Source organism: Diceros bicornis, chromosome 22 (genome assembly GCF_020826845.1).
Source record: "Diceros bicornis minor isolate mBicDic1 chromosome 22, mDicBic1.mat.cur, whole genome shotgun sequence".
Classification (NCBI taxonomy): domain Eukaryota; kingdom Metazoa; phylum Chordata; class Mammalia; order Perissodactyla; family Rhinocerotidae; genus Diceros; species Diceros bicornis.
The window spans coordinates 18,337,504-18,357,193 of NC_080761.1; the positions used below are offsets into that span (position 1 = coordinate 18,337,504).

Genomic DNA, 19,690 nt, shown 5'->3' on the forward strand with positions numbered 1-19,690 from the left:
TATATACACACACGTATCAAAGATTGGCTCAGCAATGATCAAGTGACTCAAGCCAGACCAACCTGAGTTTTAGGAACTTACGCTTTTGTGAATTTGTCTTCAAAGACACTGCAAGACTCTTCATAGACACTGAGAGAAAAAGATGTTGTCTGTTTCCTCTGGAGTTACTAAACCGGGATTATGAAGACCTAAAGTTGTCTCTGGTCATGTCCCTGTCCCCATTTAATAACTCATTTGCAGTAGGGATCATAAAGCCAATGGACATTAGGGAAGCAGAGATGATATTCTCAGACTTCCTGGAGTCTCTAAGGCCAGTTGTTCACCTCAATATCCCACCTTAGCCCCAGGACACATAAAATTATAAATTCCATTTTTTCTAATTTAAGGATGAACTAATATAGCTACCATTTATCAAGAACTAATTTAGTGCTCTAAATCATGTATAGATATGAAATATATATGTAGAGTTGGGGCTTTATATGCATACCAAAACTCTAGGTTACAAGTGACTCAAGTAACTTGGTAGTAAAGAAAAGTTACATTTGCTCAAGTATCTTGGGTACTAAAGAGAAGTTGGATTTCAAACCCACGTCTATCTGATCGAAGCACCCTCTCTCTTCACCCATGATACTGTCTGGGAGGGCAATGGCAGGAGGTGCTGGGCTTCACTGGTATCTGATTGCCTCTGGTGGCTGCAGCAGAGAGGTTGGCACATGACTGCATGGGAGTGTGGAATGAACATTCAGGAGGAATCTTCTCATTAGATTTGGAACCAACCAGTTCCTGTCCAGGAAAGTGACTGAGGTCCCAACATGAAGAGAAAGAGTTTAAAGTGGTGCCTCATGCTCCATGGAGGGACAGAGGGTCAGAAAAATTAGGTCATCAGATAGATAGTCAAATACCAAATTAGTGAAGCAAAAGGAATAGGATGAATCTGGGCAGCCCCTAAGGAATTTAACTCAGGGGCAAGTTACAAGCATAATGCTTCCTAAGATGATCTGAAAGATTATTTTCTTGCCTATTGGTTCCGAAAGAGGTTCTAAGCACTCAGTTCCTACCAGAATCAAGAGTGATCACCCAGGAATGATTTCCACAATATTTAACCAGGAACTGAGCCCAGGATCCACAAATCAAATCTTAAACTCTTAGTTGCTGGAGGCATGAGAAGAACCTGTGAAGGCAGTTGGGCCACCAAAGAGGAGGAGTGTGTGGGAAGGTGGGGCAACGGCTGTTTACCAATTAGTGGGGTAGTATTCCCATATTTCAACAACCAATAAGACCATCTTGGGTGTTTGCCTCCTGACTAGAAGCTTTGGTTTCACCCCTTTCCTCATGAGAGCCAAGAGCCAGCAGCTACTTTTCACTATAACCCCCTATTTCCTGCCGCTGGGCCTCTTGGGAGTCTGATGTACCTCAGGTAGACCAGAAAGAAAGAGGCTGGAATCCAGACACACAATTGTTTAAATGTGGCCAAAGCACGTTCTTAATGTTTTCTAGATATGAAGGCATTTCTCTGATGTTTGTTTTCATTAATCTTCCATTTTTCTCTTATGTTCAGAATATCTGTCTCAATATTTCACTAGGGGTTGAAGTTGAACAAAAGGCTCACACCAGATGCTCATGCATATCTCTGCACGTGTACTTGAAAGGAAACTCTTTCAAAGGAATCAGTTCCTACCTGGCCAAGCTGTGGGAGGAGAAAATGAAACCTGAAAGGTTGAAATGAAGGACAGAGGTATAGACAAGTACCAGGAGAAAGAGGACAAGCATTGGGAGAGAGTTGAGATGCAGGTATCAGTTAAAGCTGGTCACAAAATCAACAGGTCATGCCCAAATGGATTAGAAAAATCAATAATATAAAGAATCTGGGAATTACAGAGGAAGCACAATCCAGGATGCAAAAAAGTGTCTAGAAACCAGATTTCTAGGTCCTCAGTGGAAACAAATAGGTAAAGATATTGCACCAGAGTCAAGATATTTATGAGCTGACTTGTAGGCAACGTGGTATATCAGCCCCTAAGGCACGTAAATTCTTTATGTTCATATACGTCTCTCTCAATGAAAAGTGGATGAGGCCCAATTGGATTAGATTAGATTAGATTGGATTGGATTGGAATGGATTGGACTAGACTGGATTGAACTGAATTGAGTTGACCTCCAGTGGTGAAGAGACAGGCAGTTCCCAATAACCACAACCAGAGAGTCAGGGAAGAAAAATCATATAACTTTCCACACTCCGAGAACAGGTTGGAAGGGGAAAAAGAAAACATTTGATTTCTTAATCACAAGATTTGGCCCCAAGCATCGTGTGTTTAATGTTTGAAAAGACTATCTGGTCTGCCAACTTTCTGTTTTGCATGACTGCCCAAATGGGTTACAGCTGTTCAGTTTAAAAGTTCCTGATTCTGAACCAACTACATATCTTGTTCTTATGATTTGAATACCATACGAACCTTTATGTTCCTTTTTGGAGGAATTTCATATCTTACCTTCCAGAAGTTGATTCTTCTTCAGTGAGCCAGAGTTGCACATCTCACCAAATTCAGCCTATGATTACAGGAGTAAGTCATCGGAGAATCCTTTAAGGCTTCCACTTCCAGTGCCTGGAGAGACATTTTCCCCAGGATCTCAGAGTATGTCTACATAAGGACAATCCAACAACATGTCCAAGAATAAGGTGAGGTTCACCAGAAACATAACGAAAATCTTTTCTGGTTTAGTAAAAGTTATTTTTGCATTTCTTCTTTTACTTTTTGCTTCTTTGTCTCTATACACAGAAGCCTTCTGAGATTTCCTTACAAGTCTTATGAACCTGAGATGATTATACATCGACTATCTACCATATGAATAATGTTAGAGCTCAGCTAGGCATGAGACATGAAGTTTTGTGGGTCAAATACAACCAAATATGGCTAGAAAGAAAGTAAGACTAGAGCAGGGACTTTATAAAAAAGTCCAGTTCCAGAGCCAGGGACTGAAGAGTTTTTGCTGTAGGGGTCATCTGCAATAGAATATAGGAGGAATTCTATTCTAGAAGTTATTTTAACGGCTCTAAGTCCATTCCAGTAGCATGGTGGAAAAACAAAATCAAAAAGACATATGAAGCTCAGATATATTGAAAAGCCAGTACCAGCAGAATCCGTTGGGTAGCATCATCATCCAGTTCTGCGTATGGATTCAGAACTCCAGCCACCTTTTTGAGGGAGAAATGGCATAAGCAAGGAAGGCCAACTGCCCCCATAGCCACCCTTTTGGATTCAGAGTAGGGTTCTAATTAGAATTACCAATAGAAACCAAAAGAGAAAACTATGAGAGGGAGAAGGCAGGAGCAAGGTCTTAGTATTAATATTGATGCCTAATCCAAAGAATAAATAAATAGGATTAGCATACCAAAATTTGTCAGGATATGGTTGTTAGCAAAGGACACTGGATTCTACGTAGTATCCTAACAACATTCAGATCTCACTTGCACAGGGTCAGGGCTATTCATAATTAGGATCAAGCCAAGATTTGGCCCCACAGGTCTTAGGCATCAGGGCACCAACTCCGAGCAATTAAAGAAGTCAGTGAAACAAGACAGGTGCTGCCCCTTGGCTCATTCCAAGTACTGTGATGTTGATCAACAGTGAATAAGAAATAGTTAAATATTAAAGAAGCAGTAGACATCAGAATTTAATAGTGTGCGTCTTTTAAATCAGTGATTCTCAAAATTTAATATGTACAAGAATCATCTCAGGATCTTGTTAAATTGCAGATTCTGATTGAGTGGGGTCTAGGGAAGGGCTTGGGATTCTGTATTTCTAAGAAGTTCCCAGGGGATACTGTTGCTGCTGGTCCACAAACCACTCTGTGAGTACGAAGGGTCTAGAGCAACGGTTCTCAACTTTGGCTTTAAACAATGCTGATGCCTGGGTCCCATTCCTGGAAACTCTGATTTAATTGGTCAGGATGAAGCTTTGTTTTCTAGTGGTCTAAAAGCTCCTCCAGGTAATTCCATTTAGGACCACTTCAATTGGCTCTCCACTGGATTTTAGGACAATGTTTTTCTTTCTTTATTTTATTTTATTTATTTATTTATTTATTTTGTGAGGAGATCAGCCCTGTGCTAACATCTGCCAATCCTCCTCTTTTTTTGCTGAGGAAGACTGGCCCTGGGCTAACATCCGTGCCCATCTTCCTCCACTTTATATGGGACGCCGCCACAGCATGGCTTGACAAGCAGTGTGTCGGTGCGCGCCTGGGATCGGACCCGTTGAACCCCGGGCCGCCTCAGCGGAGCGCGTGCACTTAACCGCTTGCGCCACCAGGCCGGCCCCTATTTCTTTTATTTTTAATCCCGCCAATAAGTTCTCTATTGATAGTTCTGGGTGTTGTAAGTGTTCAGAGTGCTAGGCACTCTGGATATTTTTTTCAATCATGAAACATTTCAGGGTAATAAATCTTGTTTAATTTTTTGTTTTGTAATTTGATTTGGAAGTGATAACGTTGTGTAACTCAGAAATTTTTTGTTTCATTTGCCTTTAATTTTTTTTTTACCTATTGTAAGAAGAATCACTCAAAATATTCCTTAGAGTAATAGGTAGATTGGAAATTTATATTTTTCCTTTCTTTTAAAACCCATTTCTTGTCTTCAGCGGTCTTCCCACAGCCCCCTTCTATTGTGTTCATTTACTCGGGTTGCTTGGATCGCGCCCTAATGATGTGTTTGTTCGCTCATCACCCTTGTAGGCTGGAGCCAACTCCAATAGCACATTCTTAGGAAGTTGATGCCTTTGTTTAATTCGCATATTTCTCCTCCTAGAGAGAGAGGGCAAATGAGGACGGCTATCAGTTACAAGACGTGTGGAACACATAGATAATATAGCCCTCGATTGGGAAGATCATTTGTGTGAAGAAGATCCAGTAACTTTCCGCTTACATCATCCATCCTCTTAAATCTGCTCCTTCCCAACCTCCCTGCCTCCTCCACCCCCATTCCAACCCTACTTTCTATCATCCCAGAACAGAAGGTTTACATCAATTAAAAGGTTGGCTTATGAGGCCTTTGATCCTCTATTAGGCTGATTTGTTTCCTATTTACTGTCGTTCTGTAGCATTCTAGAGGCTATTTCATTTTAGGCAGTACACCTACAATTGGGGTGGGCTGCCACCAAAGGAATCTTGGTTTTGTCCTTGGGGTGTGAACAGCTTGGTTTCAGCTAAACAGGGGTGAGTTAAACGTAGGTATGCTTTTCTTTGCAAGATTTTTTAAAATAAATATTTAATACAAAGTTATAAGTTTGTTTCTCAGCGGATCTTTTGGCAATATTTTTCAGACTACAGATCATTACTCATTAGTGGGTTGTGAAACAAATTTGGTGATTCTTGACCAGCATTGTTTTTAATAGATGAGAATGGAGGAGAGAAGACAAAATATCAGAGAATATCTCACAGTGTCAGGGTAAGTATAATCTTTTTTTTTTTGACAGAACTCCCATTTCAGTTATATAGATGTAAATTGTATTTTAACTGTGAGTTGTGTTTAAAAAGATTGAAAGCCACTGTCCCAAACCAATCATCTGTCAGCCTACCTTTACTTAGAATCTTCCAAAAACTATTATAATTCAACGGTAATTTATGATTTTAAGATCTTCAGATAAGACATCAGCTGGCTGTTTTGGCCCAAAAAGATAATCTGCATTTACATATATTTCATGACCCCTCTCAGAGATTAAAACTCTAAGTTTCCATTTTTCATCCGATCAGAACATTGGATTTTATTTGGTTCACTTTTCTGCAGTCTCCTCATTGCCTACTGGGCTTCCTGACCACAGATCTTTTTTTCCTCCACAGTTTACATTTATTTTTTCCCCAATCACTTTGAAACCCTCTTTAAAGTTTTTTGAAACTGTTGTTTCCTTTTTAGGAGAAAAGAAACGTCAATGGTTCTTAAAATCAAAGGCTTGAAAGGAACTGAAATCCTATAGTTCCATAGTGTTCTGGAATGCTGCTACCTCTGGGAGTTCGCAAAGGCTTCCCAAGGGATAGAATGGTTTGAAGGGAATCAAACTGGATCCTCATCTTTCAGATATTTTCTTTCCTAAAATTGATTGGACTGGGAACATATTACAGTCAAGCAATCCTTTTCACAATTGCCCTCTTCCACTTTTCAAAAGAGTGCTATATGTTCCGCTGCATCTTAAGATGGTGCACTGCTCCAAGGCGTAAAAACCCATAAGACACCAAATGAATTCAAAACATTGGTGGAGGTTTGAAGAAATTAATGACCTTAATGACGGAGTAACAAATCTGTGTGTACGTCAGGTAGTTTCTAAGTCATGCTTTCAAAAAACTGAAAGAACAAACTTGTGTCGTCAAATTCTAGATCATTAAATATAATTTTTCAAAATATATGTTTTTGACAAACAGCTCAAAAGGAGTTTCAAAAAATGAGTGACATTATTGTAACAAAACTCTGTGCATTTTCATCTACTTACTAGGTAAGCCCTCATCGATGACATCTATAAAAGTAAAAAATTAGAATAGAAAAGTTGCTGAGCAATTCCTCTTTCTGAACACAAGTAATACTTATTCATAGTAATGTGCATTAATCAGGAAAAATGGCTATATTGGGCTGGCCTGGTAGTGTAGTGGTTAAAGTTTCATGCTCTGCCTCAGCGGCCCGGGCTCGCAGGTTCAGATCCTGGGTGCAGACCTACAGCCCTTGTCAGCCATGCTGGCAGCGACCCACGTACAAAACAGAAGATTTGCACGGATGTTAGCTCAGAGCTAATCTTCCTCAAGAAAAAAAAAGAGAAGAAGGGCTGGCCTGGTGGCATAGTGGTTAAGTTCACACACTCCGCTTCAGCAGCCCGGGGTTTGTGGGTTCTGATCTCGGGCACAGACCTATGCACTGCTTATCGAGCCATGAGTGGCAGGTGTCCCACATATAAAACAGGGGAAGATGGGCACAGATGTTAGCTCAAGGCCAATCTTCCTCACAAAACAGAGGAGAATTGGCAACAGATGTTAGCTGAGGGCTAATCTTCCTCACCAAAAATAAATAAATAAAAAAGAGAGAAAGATTGGCAACAGATGTTAGCTCAGGGCCAGTCTTCTACAGCCAAAAAAAAAAAGCTATTTTTATCTCATTAAAAGATTCATTTTCAATAGAATTTCACATTTTGTATGTAATACTTTTCAAAATTTATGATACATGTATAATGTTTTGAATAATTGGCAGCTACTAATGTTGTAATGATAAATCAATTTAAATAATTTAACCCTTAGAATCTTATAGTTACAGGAAATATATTGATATTTCCATTTCAACTTACTTTCATACATTTTTTTACATAGAATTAACCAATAAAGGCAATTAATTAAAGACTTTCCAGCCTAAATACATATAATATTAGGATAAAATTCAGAAGGGGAAATGCAACAAAACTGCACTACTAAAAATAGCTTGCTCATGTATTTTTTTAATGGATAATGATAGATATAACTTCATATGATATTTAGATTCCACTGGATAAAGTTTAAAAATGTGTTGTAATAGTTTAATTTTACATATCAATATTTCTGTCTTTTGCACAATTTAATCTTGACAAATAAAATTACAGACTTAAAATATAAAAGGGATATTTATTGAAAATAAGTTCTCAAAATTTTTTAGGAGGTACACAAACATCTAGCCCTCTCATACCCTATCATTGTCAGAAATCTGCAAAGCCATCCCATTATAAGAATATTTATTTCTTCTGCAAAGTCTTTTTATGAATTTTCTCTATAATTTTCTGAGGAGTAAGTGCAGCCTCTCATCACCCAGACTAGTCTTAGTTGGAATGCTTTATACTAGTTGGAGTACTAACTAGCAACATTGACCAGAATAAGCAGCACAGAATGAGCTCTACCTCAATTTCATAATTCAGGACGCAGTTCACAGATGGAGATTATTAACAGTATGGGACATGTGGTGTTATAATACTTTAATTAATAATTCTTGGTAATTAGGCAGTCTTTTGGGGGGAATATATGCACCATCAACTGGTTAATGAAATGAAAAATATTTCAGAAAAACTAAAAATCAGAATTTGTCCACTGTTCAGGATCTTGCACTAAACACATGTATTTATTGTCCTCTCTTAGAGATCCCTTAAAATGATGGCAAAGAAATACAGAAAGGTATTTTTCCTAATAACAAAGGAAATGGATGTGAGAACACCAGTGGATGAGATTTTTCAAAACTTTCTAAGAAACAAAAACCAATGGAAACAAATAGAGGAATTTATATTTTCAGAGGGTAAGTCAGCCAAAGAGGGAGCCAGGCTAAACCCTAAAGAGGTTATGGATTCAAAAGCAAAATATGGGGCAAAAAAGGGGGCCTACATTGAAAATCTATGCAAAGAACTGCTAACTTATTACCTTTCTCCAGGTAAAACGATATTGATAAATGATAGTTCTTTACGAAAGAAATTGATTAAACTTTCTAGTTTTTATTTTTGTTCTCTTTTGATCTTGGAATTATCTCTTTCTATTGAAGCCCAATTTTCTGATGGTTTACCCTAGTTAAACTTTATTTAGCTTATTTACATTTCATGTTGCAAGCTTTCTACAAATGCCTAATGATTGTTGGTTATCCGTTCTCATTTAAGAATGAGGCAACAGAAGGGCTGAATAGAAGCTCTGTGTATGTGAATGGGGTTTGCCAACTGGAAGATTTTTCTTTAGGCTGAACAGATAAGAAACCAGCTTGGATATCCCCAAATTTCAAAGTAAAGAGGACTTTGCTCTAGGGTCTTTATAGCCATGTTTGAAAGGTAAATCTGGGGAAACCTCTAAGAATACAGATCAAAGAGATATAAAGACAGAAAAATATGAGAGTAAAGAAAAATGACAATAAGGATTTATCTAGGAGGCCCACTACCTATGTGATGTAAATTCTAGAAAGACAGAATAGAGAAAGTGGAAAATGTCAAAACAAACAGAAGTCAATTTTCTAGAGCTAAACAAGAACATGGATATCTATAGTGAAGGGGCCTCTAGAATGCCAAGGTGAATAAATGGAAATGGCGCCACAGATACACCATCATGGTATTTCAAAAGATCAAGATTTGTAATAAGAGATATTTATTTGGTCTTTGTCTCATTCCTGGCACAGAGCTCCTAAAACCCTTGGAATTTCCTAAGTGATGAGAGCATAAAAGTATCTTTTGTTAGAATGAGATGACTTTTAGAAAGCACTTAAGGATGGGGGCTCTTTGCTGGGAGAATCAACCATGTGATTAGAGGGTTGGAATTTTCAGTCCTGCCCCCGACCTTCCACCAACCTTCAGGGAGGGAGAGGGGCTGGAAGTTGAATCAATCGCCAATGGCCAATGAATTAATCAATTATGCCCATGTAATGAAGCCTTCATAAAATCCCCAAAGGAGAGAGTTCAGAGAGCTTCCAGGTTGGTGAACATGTGGAGCTTTGGGGAGAGTGGCATGCCTGGAGAGGGCACAGAGGCTCTCTGACCTTTCCCCATACTTTGTCCTATGCATCGCTTCCATCTGGCTGGTTTCTGAATTGTATCCTTTTATAATAATCTGATAATCTAGTAAACAGAATGTTTCTCTGAGTTCTGTGAGCCACTCTAGCAAATTAATTGAACCCGAGGAGGAGGTCATTGGAACCTCTGATCTATAGCTAAGTGGTTAGAAGCAAAGGTAATGAATGGTGTCCGAAGTGGGAGGTGGGGTGGGGGATGGGGGGCGTCTTGTTGGAACTGAGCCCTTAACCTGTGAGATCTGAAGCTATCTCCTCAGAATTGAGTTGAATTGTAGGACATCCAGCTGGTGTCAGAGAATTGTTTGTTGGTGATGTGTGGGGAAATCCACACACACACACACACACATTGGAAAATGTCTCAGAACACTTTTCCACTCTAGGAAAATGACAGAGTAAACCCAGAAAGACGGGATCCAGGAAAATGATAAATCTAATCCAGGGAAGCAGGGAAGGGAAGTCCTGAGATTGTAACTTTGCAAGAGGAAACTTCAGATTCTGGGAGATCTCTGCGGGAAAAAAGGAGAGAAAGTTGAAAGGTTTCCAGTACCTCTCAATGTTTCTCATATCATTGCACAAATAAAATATGGTAATATACATATCAGGCACACTAAAGTAAATGGAGGAGGCTGCATGCCCCTGGAAGCCAAACTCGCTGTATGCTCTGAGAGCCTGGGTCCCCCTGGTTGACCTGAGGGCTGAGGGATCAAGAACCTAGCTGACCTGGAACTCATTCATGAAATCAGTTGTTGGGAAGCTCTTAATTACAAAGCATGGTTAAAAGCTTGGCATAACTTGATACTATGATAAGATAATTGGTGGCTTATTTAAAAAAGAGAAAGAGAGAGAGAGAATCCAATCAAACTCTTGACAGAAATAATTTCTTTGGAGTGACATGGAGGGAAAAAAATGTAATCTGGGCATACTATTTGACTCTGTAGCAGAAAATATGATTTTATTTCATAATATGATATTATTTATTATCATAAATGATATTATTATTTATTGATTTTCACCTTTTAGAATCAACAAGGGCAAATCAAGGGAAACAGTGTGAAACGTAAATATTCTTAATATTGACAACATTAAAAGAAAGATATAGCTAGAGGTTGAGAGGTAAAAGGAGGATGAGGATTGTGGAGGGAGGACTAATGACTTTATCTTAAGAATTTGGGAGCCAAGAGAAACTGTCTATAAAGTGAGAGCCTTCCCTCAGATTTCTGCTATCTGCCCTCAGATACTGAGTTCCCAAGGAAATGCAGTATCAAGTTTTTCACTCTTTGGATGTCCTTGATTGAGAGAGAAGCAATGTGAAAAGAAGCACCACCTCCAAGGCACCAAAGGGTGAAAATTAAAAGCAAGTGAAAATGGCATTAGAAAACTACCGAGAAAGGAAAAGACATAAGAAAGATTTCATGTTTCTGTTGCCAAATAAATTGCTATTAGGAATTCAACAAATGCTAAATGCTGAGACGTGGGAGAGGGAGAGAGAGATTGTCTGTGGTTTATTAAATAAGAAACAAGAAACAGAGGTTTAAAAATCCTATTTGAAGATGTAGGAAGGGACTATGCATAAGGAGAGAGGTAGGGGAGATGGGTAGTGATGTAAAATAGCTAAATCCTCCTGATACATGGCAGAAAGTCAATAGACAATGTCTAAATTTGATATATCAAGAAACTGCCCCATAAGCATATAAACATACAATTTAGACATAGGGAGCAGCCACCAGAGGAAGTCAAAATTGAAGACGTTTCCCATTGTGTCCCCAGTACCTAGAACAGTGACTGGCTGATTGTATATGCTCAATAAACATCTGCTGAAAGAATGAATTTGCTGAATAATGTGCAGGAATGGGGAAGGCAATGAGGGAACTGGACGCTGTTGCTTACATTCATTATAAACCTGCAGTAGTTCCATTTGCCCCTCTTTCCTTGCAAACAGAATTCCAATTTCTACTCCACGGGGAATGTGATCCCATCTCTAACCAAGGGATAAATCCTGATTAGTCTAATGAATCATAGTAATCCTACACCTGTAACCAGTGACTGGATTAGAGGATGTCACCTGGCCAGTTCTGTCCAATGAGATATGAAGGGAAGATTCTTGGGAGACTGCTTTACTCTTCTTTCTCTCAAAATTAACATGTCTGGGACTGGCCTGGTGGTGTAGTGGTTAAGTTCATGTGCTCCACTTGGGCAGCCTGGGGTTCATGGGTTTGGATCCTGGCACAGACCTACACATCGCTGATCAAGCCACACTATGGCGGCATCCCACATACAAAATAGAGGAAGACAGGCAACAGATGTTGGCTCAGGGCCAATCTTCCTCCCCCCCACCCCCCCCCACCCCCAAAAATTGACATGTCTGAATTTGATGCCTGGACTGGTATAACCATCTCACCACCAAGAAGAAGCTAGACTGAGAAAAAAAACGAATATCACAGAATGGTCTGGGCATAGAAAGAACCTGAGTCCTTGATGACGGCATTGAACTCTTAGTTGAACAACCCTATCTCAACATGTCTTGTAGGTGAGATAATAAATTTTCCGTTTTGTTCCAAGTAGTTGAGTTGGGGACTACTGTTATTTGTTCTCAAAGCATAAAACAGGTAAAGGTCTTTCTGTATTTTTTTGATATCAATAAATATATGCTCTGTTAATGTTTATGAAAATAAAAGTAAAATAAAACTGTACATAATTTCATCCTATTATAATAGAAAAGTATTTTTTAAAATCTTTGTTGAAATTGTTGTGTCCTCTAAATTTTGGTGGCCAGGTTTTAAGCCCAGTTATCCTCTATTTCTGCTCTGATTCTTGTCTTCCAAGACAAATTTTGCAGAAGCTCTTCCTCTCCCATCTGATAACCTCAGAAATTTTACCACAATAAACTCTAGTTGAAAGGGAACAATTCTTCTTGGAACCAAAAAGGAAAGTAGAAAATATGGTTACATTTGTCTACTTAGTTTCCTTATCATGATATTTATTCCTTCAACAAAGTGTGAGACAAAGTCAACAGCTGAGAGTGAATAGAAGAAAATGAGTGCAAACAATGTGAAGTGAAAGGAAAAGGAATAAAACAGTCATCTCAAGGACAAAAGGACATAAATTACAGATGTAAAAGGATTTTGAATGGGATATTTCCCATTATTCCAGAATTTCAGTTAGAGTTCAAAAGCTGAGAGAAATTGAGAGGTCTTCTAGACACTTGTATGAAGGATCCACAAAAAGATAGCAAATGGCCTAGTAAGTATCACTTCCTATAGCCTACATAACCAAGGTTTAAGAATTCATGGCGAATTGTTTGGAAGGGGATTTAGAGGAAAGATGGAGTTTTGGATGATTAATTTCACTGCCTTCCTCATAGACAGTAGGTAGAGCCGCAAGGGAGCCATTATGGGAGCCTCAAGAAAAAAAAATACATAGAGCTACAGATGCTTACTTCCTGCTTTCACCTGCTCATGGTGAGAGGGCAAGAAAAGAGCTCAGGAGGGGCCGGCCCTGTGGCATAGCGGTTAAGAGCACGCACTTCGCTGCTGGCGGCCCAGGTTCGGATCCTGGGTGCACGGCCATGCACTGCTTGTCAGGCCATGCTGTGGTGGCATCCCACATAAATTGGGCACAGATGTTAGCTCAGGACCAGTCTTCCTCAGCAAAAAGAGGAGGATTGCAAGTTAACTCGGGGCTGATGTTCCCCACCAAAAAAAAAAAAAAAAAAAAAGAAATGAGCTCAGGAGTGGAATCATCCTGAAATGTGTTGATCCAGCAGACCAAGAACGTGTACTGTAAATTGTACGATACAAGTGGTGGCTCGAGGGGGCAGTCAGATATGAACATTCTTATAGAATCTTTGTTTAAAGAATTCTTTGCCTTTAAGGCTGAGGGGACTCCAGGTTTAAAGGGCCGATGATGTACCTCTTGTCATGGTGATGGTGGAGGTAGTGGGGTGCAGAAACAGAGGTGGTGGGTCAGAAGAGTTTGCTAACTCTAATAGAGCAAAGATTCCCTCTGCTGGGGAGGGGGTCACTAAAGCCAACAGAAGAGCCAGCATTTGAATACCTGACCTGACAGAGGTCAACTGACAGACAAGAGAGAACTTCCATTAGTCTCAGCTAAGTGAAAAGGTCTTTCCCCATTTTCATTTCATTCATCTTTTCTCGATCTTGACCCTCCAGGAGCCAGAAGACACAGAACAAGCCAGTGGGAGTGGGACGGGGGAGGGGAACGGAAGAGAAAAGTGAAGAAACATTGAAAATACAGACCATGCTCTTCTTCCCCACTGAATATCCTCAAACCATGGGTCAGACCTGAGCTGGAGAACAGGAGAAAATTTGAATTGAGTGATAAGCTTGAGTTGTAATTTAGACTGATTTACACTTTTTTCTTTGATCTAAGAATGTGTCCGTTTATGGCTGAAAGTGGTCAGAAAGCATGAATATGCCTGAGATGCCATCACTGAGTGGGGAAGAAAACACCTACTCACTAGGTTGGAAAGCACTGGCTGGAGAAAAGTAAAGAAGTTTCCTGCTTTGTCCCTATGGAGGGAAGCCCACTCATTAAACTTGCCATACTTGGGGAAAGCACTGTAACAGGATTGTCAGACAGTACCCATTTTGGGTTTCTAGTTATGGATTTCAAGTGATGCCATTCAGCTGCACTGTGGCTTTCCCCCAAATTATTCTGCTTCTCCAGTATAAGCACAGAAGAAGTAAACGGTTGGGTTTAATGAAGGTTGGGATTTGGTATACGAACACATAGGAAGGTAGTGAAAAGAAGTGAGCTGAGGATATTTTCAAGGAAGTGACTACAGTGAGGGATTGTGAATGGAATCCAAGCTGAGTGAGGAGGAAAATAGAGACAGCAGGGGGATGGATGGTGAAAAGGGGGTGGAGTATGGAGCAGAGACATCGACAAGGCAAGAACTGTTACAGTTAGGAAACTACAGGACGTAACTGGAAGAAAAAGTTGTGGTGGTCCAAGAATGATTTACTTGAAATGGAAACTTCACAGGCGATGCAGCTTCTGATGATGGGCAAGATTTAGGGTGAGGTTAGTTGGACAAAAATGTTGTGGAAAGTGAGGCAGTTAAGTAACTGAGCAGGTTAAAAACTGTAATTTTGTGGACTGGTTAGAACTGGTTTGAGTTAGTTTTAACTTTAAAAGAGTTGGACCAGTTTTTCAGTTTAAACCAATTTGATCCATGCTGAACCAATAGATCTATCAGTTTCTAAATGTATACCTCATTCTATGAGGCCAACATTATCCTGACACCAAAACCAGACATGGACAACATAAAAAAAGGAAATTACAGGCCAATGTCACTGATGAACATAGGTGTAAAAATCCTCAACAAAACAATAACAAATCGAATACAACAACACATTAAAAGGATCATATACCACGATCAAGCGTGATTTATTCCAGGGATGCAGGGATGGTTCAACATCTGCAAATCAATCAACGTGATATACCACATTAGCAAAAGGAAGAATAAAAATCACATGATCATCTCAAGAGATACAGAGAAAGCATTCAACAAGATCCAACATCCATTTATGATAAAAACGCGCAATAAAATGGATACACAAGGAAAGCCTCAACATAATAAAAGCCATATACGACAATCCCACAGCCAACATCATACTCAACGGAAAAAAACTGAAAGCCATTCCTCTGAGAACAGGAACAAGACAAGGATGCCCACTCTTGCCACTCTTATTCAACATAGTACTGAAAATTTTAGCCAGCGCAATTAGGCAAGAAAAAGAGATAAAAGAGATCCAAGTGGGAAAGGAAGAGGTGAAACTCTCACTGTTTGCAGATGACATGATTCTATATAAAGAAAACCCTAAATGAATACCTCATTGGTTTTATCCACCATGAACTAAATCTAAATGTGTTTTACCTAATTCAAAATTAGTTACATTAAATTATGCAGTATATTACTTTTATTAGTATCTTAGAAGGTTAGATTAGATTCATAGTGACTTATATTTACATTGACTTTATTTAGAAAAACCACGCTAAAGTTAAGGAATATTCCTACCAATTAGAGAATCTTTTTGAAGAAGACACAAAAAGGTTTTACCAAGTGGATCAACTCATTATAAGGATAATAAAAATTATAGGAATCCATAGTGCTTTCTTCTCTTTCAAAATATGAAAATTGTCTTGTGCTTTGAATTTACCTCTGCAAGGTTTGACCACTTTTGTTAGTAGGGGATACCCTCTTTACTCAGACTTTTTATCTTATAAACCTTAAATCTCATTTCTGAGTACTCATTTTGTCCATTTGATGCTACTGTTTCACCATCATAGCCTATAAATTTGTGACTACCTTCACATAGACAAAAAAAGTCCTCCTTATAACTAGATAAACTTATTTGTAAATAGATTGAAGCCTTGTCTACCAATGAAAATATATTTCCATCAACTCTTTGAGAATCATTTAACATGTTAATGTTAAGTGAGCATGGGAAAGAGATTGAAAGGGATATAGTCTGAGTCTTCTTTTCCTCCCTTTCAGAGGAGGAGGGCCATGGCTCTCTGATCATCTCAACTCTGATTGGTTTTTCACACCCATTCAAGCATGAATACTATGTTTTAAGATTCACACACCCTTCCCTGTTAGTAATAGCCATATAGTACCAGAACACCCTCTGCTTTATTCTACCACATCCATGAATATAGGCCATCCAACAATCGTAAATTATAAAGACTAAAAATGAATTTGAAAACATATCAATTTGTTATAAAGATAGTTAATATCTGGATATTTCATTAACGCATTATTGGCAGTATTACACAAATCAATATTTTTTAAAGTATAGTTTTAGGATCCTACATCTGAATCACCTGGGATTATTTTCAAAGTGCAGAGTACAGGATCAAACCACAACCCAAGTGATTTAGACTCTCTGGCGGGGAGGCCTAAGAATTTGTAATTTAAAGAAATTCCCCAGATAGTCTTTACACACAGAACAATTTGAGAGCCATCTTTAGAAATCAAGATAAAGTATCTTCATCCCAATAAATCATGAAAACCAGGCATTTAAATTGCAGGATTTTTTAAAGTATATATATTTAAGCACACACATGAACTCAAAATGAGATAAACAAAGGCTATTCAACCAATTGTCCACTGAAGTAATGAAATGGGCTTATTTCTATAGGATTTATCAGTGACCTACCTTTATAGACAAATTCAAATGGGGAGTGGAGAAAAATTGGACAATTCAATCTCCTTCTCTCCCTTTCTCTGTTCTACACATCTGATCCCGTTCTTCTTACTCTCAGAAATTTTGGGTCTGAATCATCCAAAAAAATTTCCTTGATTCTGATTTTCCATTTCTCTATGCAAACTTCAGATGTTAAAGAAAAAGAAAAACTATTCTCGGTGAGAGGTAGAAGGTTGCATTGTAAGTTAGAATTCAAGTACATTTAAGGGCATTTTTTTTCTTCTAGATACTTCTGCTCAAACCATCCTCTTTATCTCCTGTCTCCTCAGCTTCCCCATTGCAGTGTCTTCCTTTCCTCTCCCCAGCCTCTGTACCTGACCCAGTGAAGTCATGAGTATTTCAGCTTTTTCTCAAGTTTTGGCTTTTACTAGCACTTATCTTCCTGCCCAGGGTCACTCACCTCATTTTTAATTTACACAAACCTATTCTACTAGCATAGATTAGAATTTTGCCAGCTCCTTGAAATCCACTTTCAGTACTCATAAGTATTTGTCTTTCAAGACTTTTTAGCCTCATTTGTTGTCCCTCCGAGCCTGAGCAAAGTGGATCATCTATTGAGGGAGCATTTGCAGTTGCTTTAGAGATTTTTAAGTTTGGTTTCCTATGCTTTTTAGAGAGGAGCCATTCAGCTTTTCAATCTTTTTATTTAGACTGTTGCTACTGGAAGAGATAGCTGAGTAATTAACTTTAGAACTTGGCTCATCAGAAAGTGGAAGGACTCAATGGCTATCTGTATCATCTAAAACAACTCATTTTCCCCCCAAATCTGTATGTGTATGTGTGTGTGTGTGTGAGTGTGTGTGTGTGTGTGAAAGCACACGTCTTTGTAAACAGAGAGAAGAGAGGGATAATAGTAAGAGACAGAAAGAACATCTACTTTGTGTAAAGCATCAGGATGACTGCCATGGGATACACAATGATAATTAAAAAACAATATGTACTTTCAGAGGTGTTTCCAATATAACTTTGGAGGCAGATACGTTCACAAACACTAAGAGGAAGCTGGAGAAGGTGGCTTAAGCAGAACTGCTGAGTGTAGGTTTCCACACACAGCAGCATGGAAAGAGCCAAGGGTTTAGGGGCCAATGGAGCTGATTTCAAATCCCAGCTCAGCTCTTCTGTGACCTTGGGGAAGTGGTTAACATTTGCTGATCCTCAGTTTCTATTTCTCTAGAGGATAGCAGCACCTAGCTTCTGGGGTAGCTATAAGGAGTAGAGATAAAGTAGGTAATGTGCCTGGTGCAGGCTAGGGGCTTAATAAATAGGAGTTATTATTATTTGAAAGAGCCAGCAGCTGCGCGTTTGCAAACTGAGCTCTCTGCAACTGTACCTGGAATGCAAAATCAACAGTCTCTGCACCCAGATGCAAACCGATTTCTATTTCAAGAAGTTGGCTCCAAATCAGAATTTGTTTTTAGGGCAGGGGTCAACTTTCAATGCTGCTTAAGCAGTGTGGGCCACGGTAGAGACTTTGAGGTCAGCAAAGAGTGTGACGACAAGCACGCTGAAAAGCAACTAAAAACCCTATAGTTTAAAATCAGCTAGTCCAATCAGATGAGAAGAAGCTTCAGGACGTTCCTTGTTCAGAAAGGTTTTAACATCTAGATACTTCATCCACACTCAGAAAACATTGAGCCTTTTTAAAGGATAGATATGTAGGTGCTGCCATAAGCGAATGTCCGTGACATACTGATGTGTGAAAAATTACAATGAGCACCTGAAGTTTTTGTTTTACAAATCCATTCCCTCAGCTTCTGGTAATAGAAATATACTTTGTCTGGAGACCATCCCCCGCTTTGTCAATCAAGGTGCCTTGGCCAAGAGGAAGGCTTGTAACTCAAGCTAAGCAAACTGACACTTTCCTGGGAGTTTGAATCTCAAAGGATATTTACACAAGCATGCAAAGGGACAGAGCTGATGCATGCTTCCACAGAGCCCTGAAGCGACTGCATGGGTTTCTGTTACCACAATGCCCAGAACTACTCTGATTCCTGTCTTTTTCAAAGATCTTTACCTAGCTCTTCAATCTTTCCTTCAATTCTTCCCTAAGGAAGAAATATGCTTTATTACATCAATGGGCATTCTTTCGTGTCCCCTACATACAGATCTAACCCCTTAAAATTTTTTCTAGAGCCAGCCCTGATGGCCTAGTGATTAAAGTTCAGCACGCTCTGCTTCAGCGGCCTGGGTTCAGTTCCTGGATGCAGAACCACACCACTCGTCTGTCAGTAGCCATGCTGTGGTGGCAGCTTACACAGAAGCAGCAGAACTTACAACTGTACACAACTATGTACTGGGGCTCTGGCGACTGGGGGGGGAAGGAAGAAAAAAGGAGAAAGATTGGCAACAGATGTTAGCTTAGGGCGAATCTTCTGCTGCTGCAAAAAAAAATTTCTTTCTAATAAATTATTTTCCTTTTAAGTTAGCCAGAGTAGACTTCTGTTGCTTTCACACAAAAACCCCCTAAAATATACTGATAAAGTAATAAACATTGTGTTTGTTTTTATATGTATATTTTTAATTCATTTACTTTGTAAATTTTTGTACTAAAATGTTCTTATAATGTGTTTTATTTTTGTAAGTAAAAACCACTAATAGGTTAAAAAGAAATCTAGATAACCAGAGTGTCCTCTGAGATGGAAATAAACCACTTGAATCCTCTTTGCAAGCTAGGAGCAGTTTTCACTGGGAAGTGGGGGGCGGCATTTAGAGCAAACTGTCACAAGGCACGTGAGGGAAGTGGGGAGCAGTACTGAGAGGGGAGAACGTACCGCAATGGGGAGGTTTGCAGGTATTAGCAACTCAATGTTTTATTATTATTTAGGTCTGATAAGGCCAACAGACCAAGAGACAACTGCCATTGAAAAGATAGCTGTTATACTCACAGATCCCAAAAGGAGAGGGCACACCACACCATGGGGGCCAC

General features: G+C 39.2%; 1 long non-coding RNA gene across 1 annotated transcript in view; it reads right to left on the reverse strand.

Moving 5' to 3' along the window:
- Positions 1 to 2,450: 2,450 nt before the first annotated feature.
- LOC131419988 (uncharacterized) overlaps positions 2,451 to 19,690 on the reverse strand; it is a 65,627-nt gene continuing 48,387 nt past the window's right edge. The window contains exon 3 of the long non-coding RNA XR_009223423.1: positions 2,451 to 2,603. This is a non-coding gene — a long non-coding RNA (uncharacterized LOC131419988). The remainder of the gene's footprint in view (positions 2,604 to 19,690) is intronic.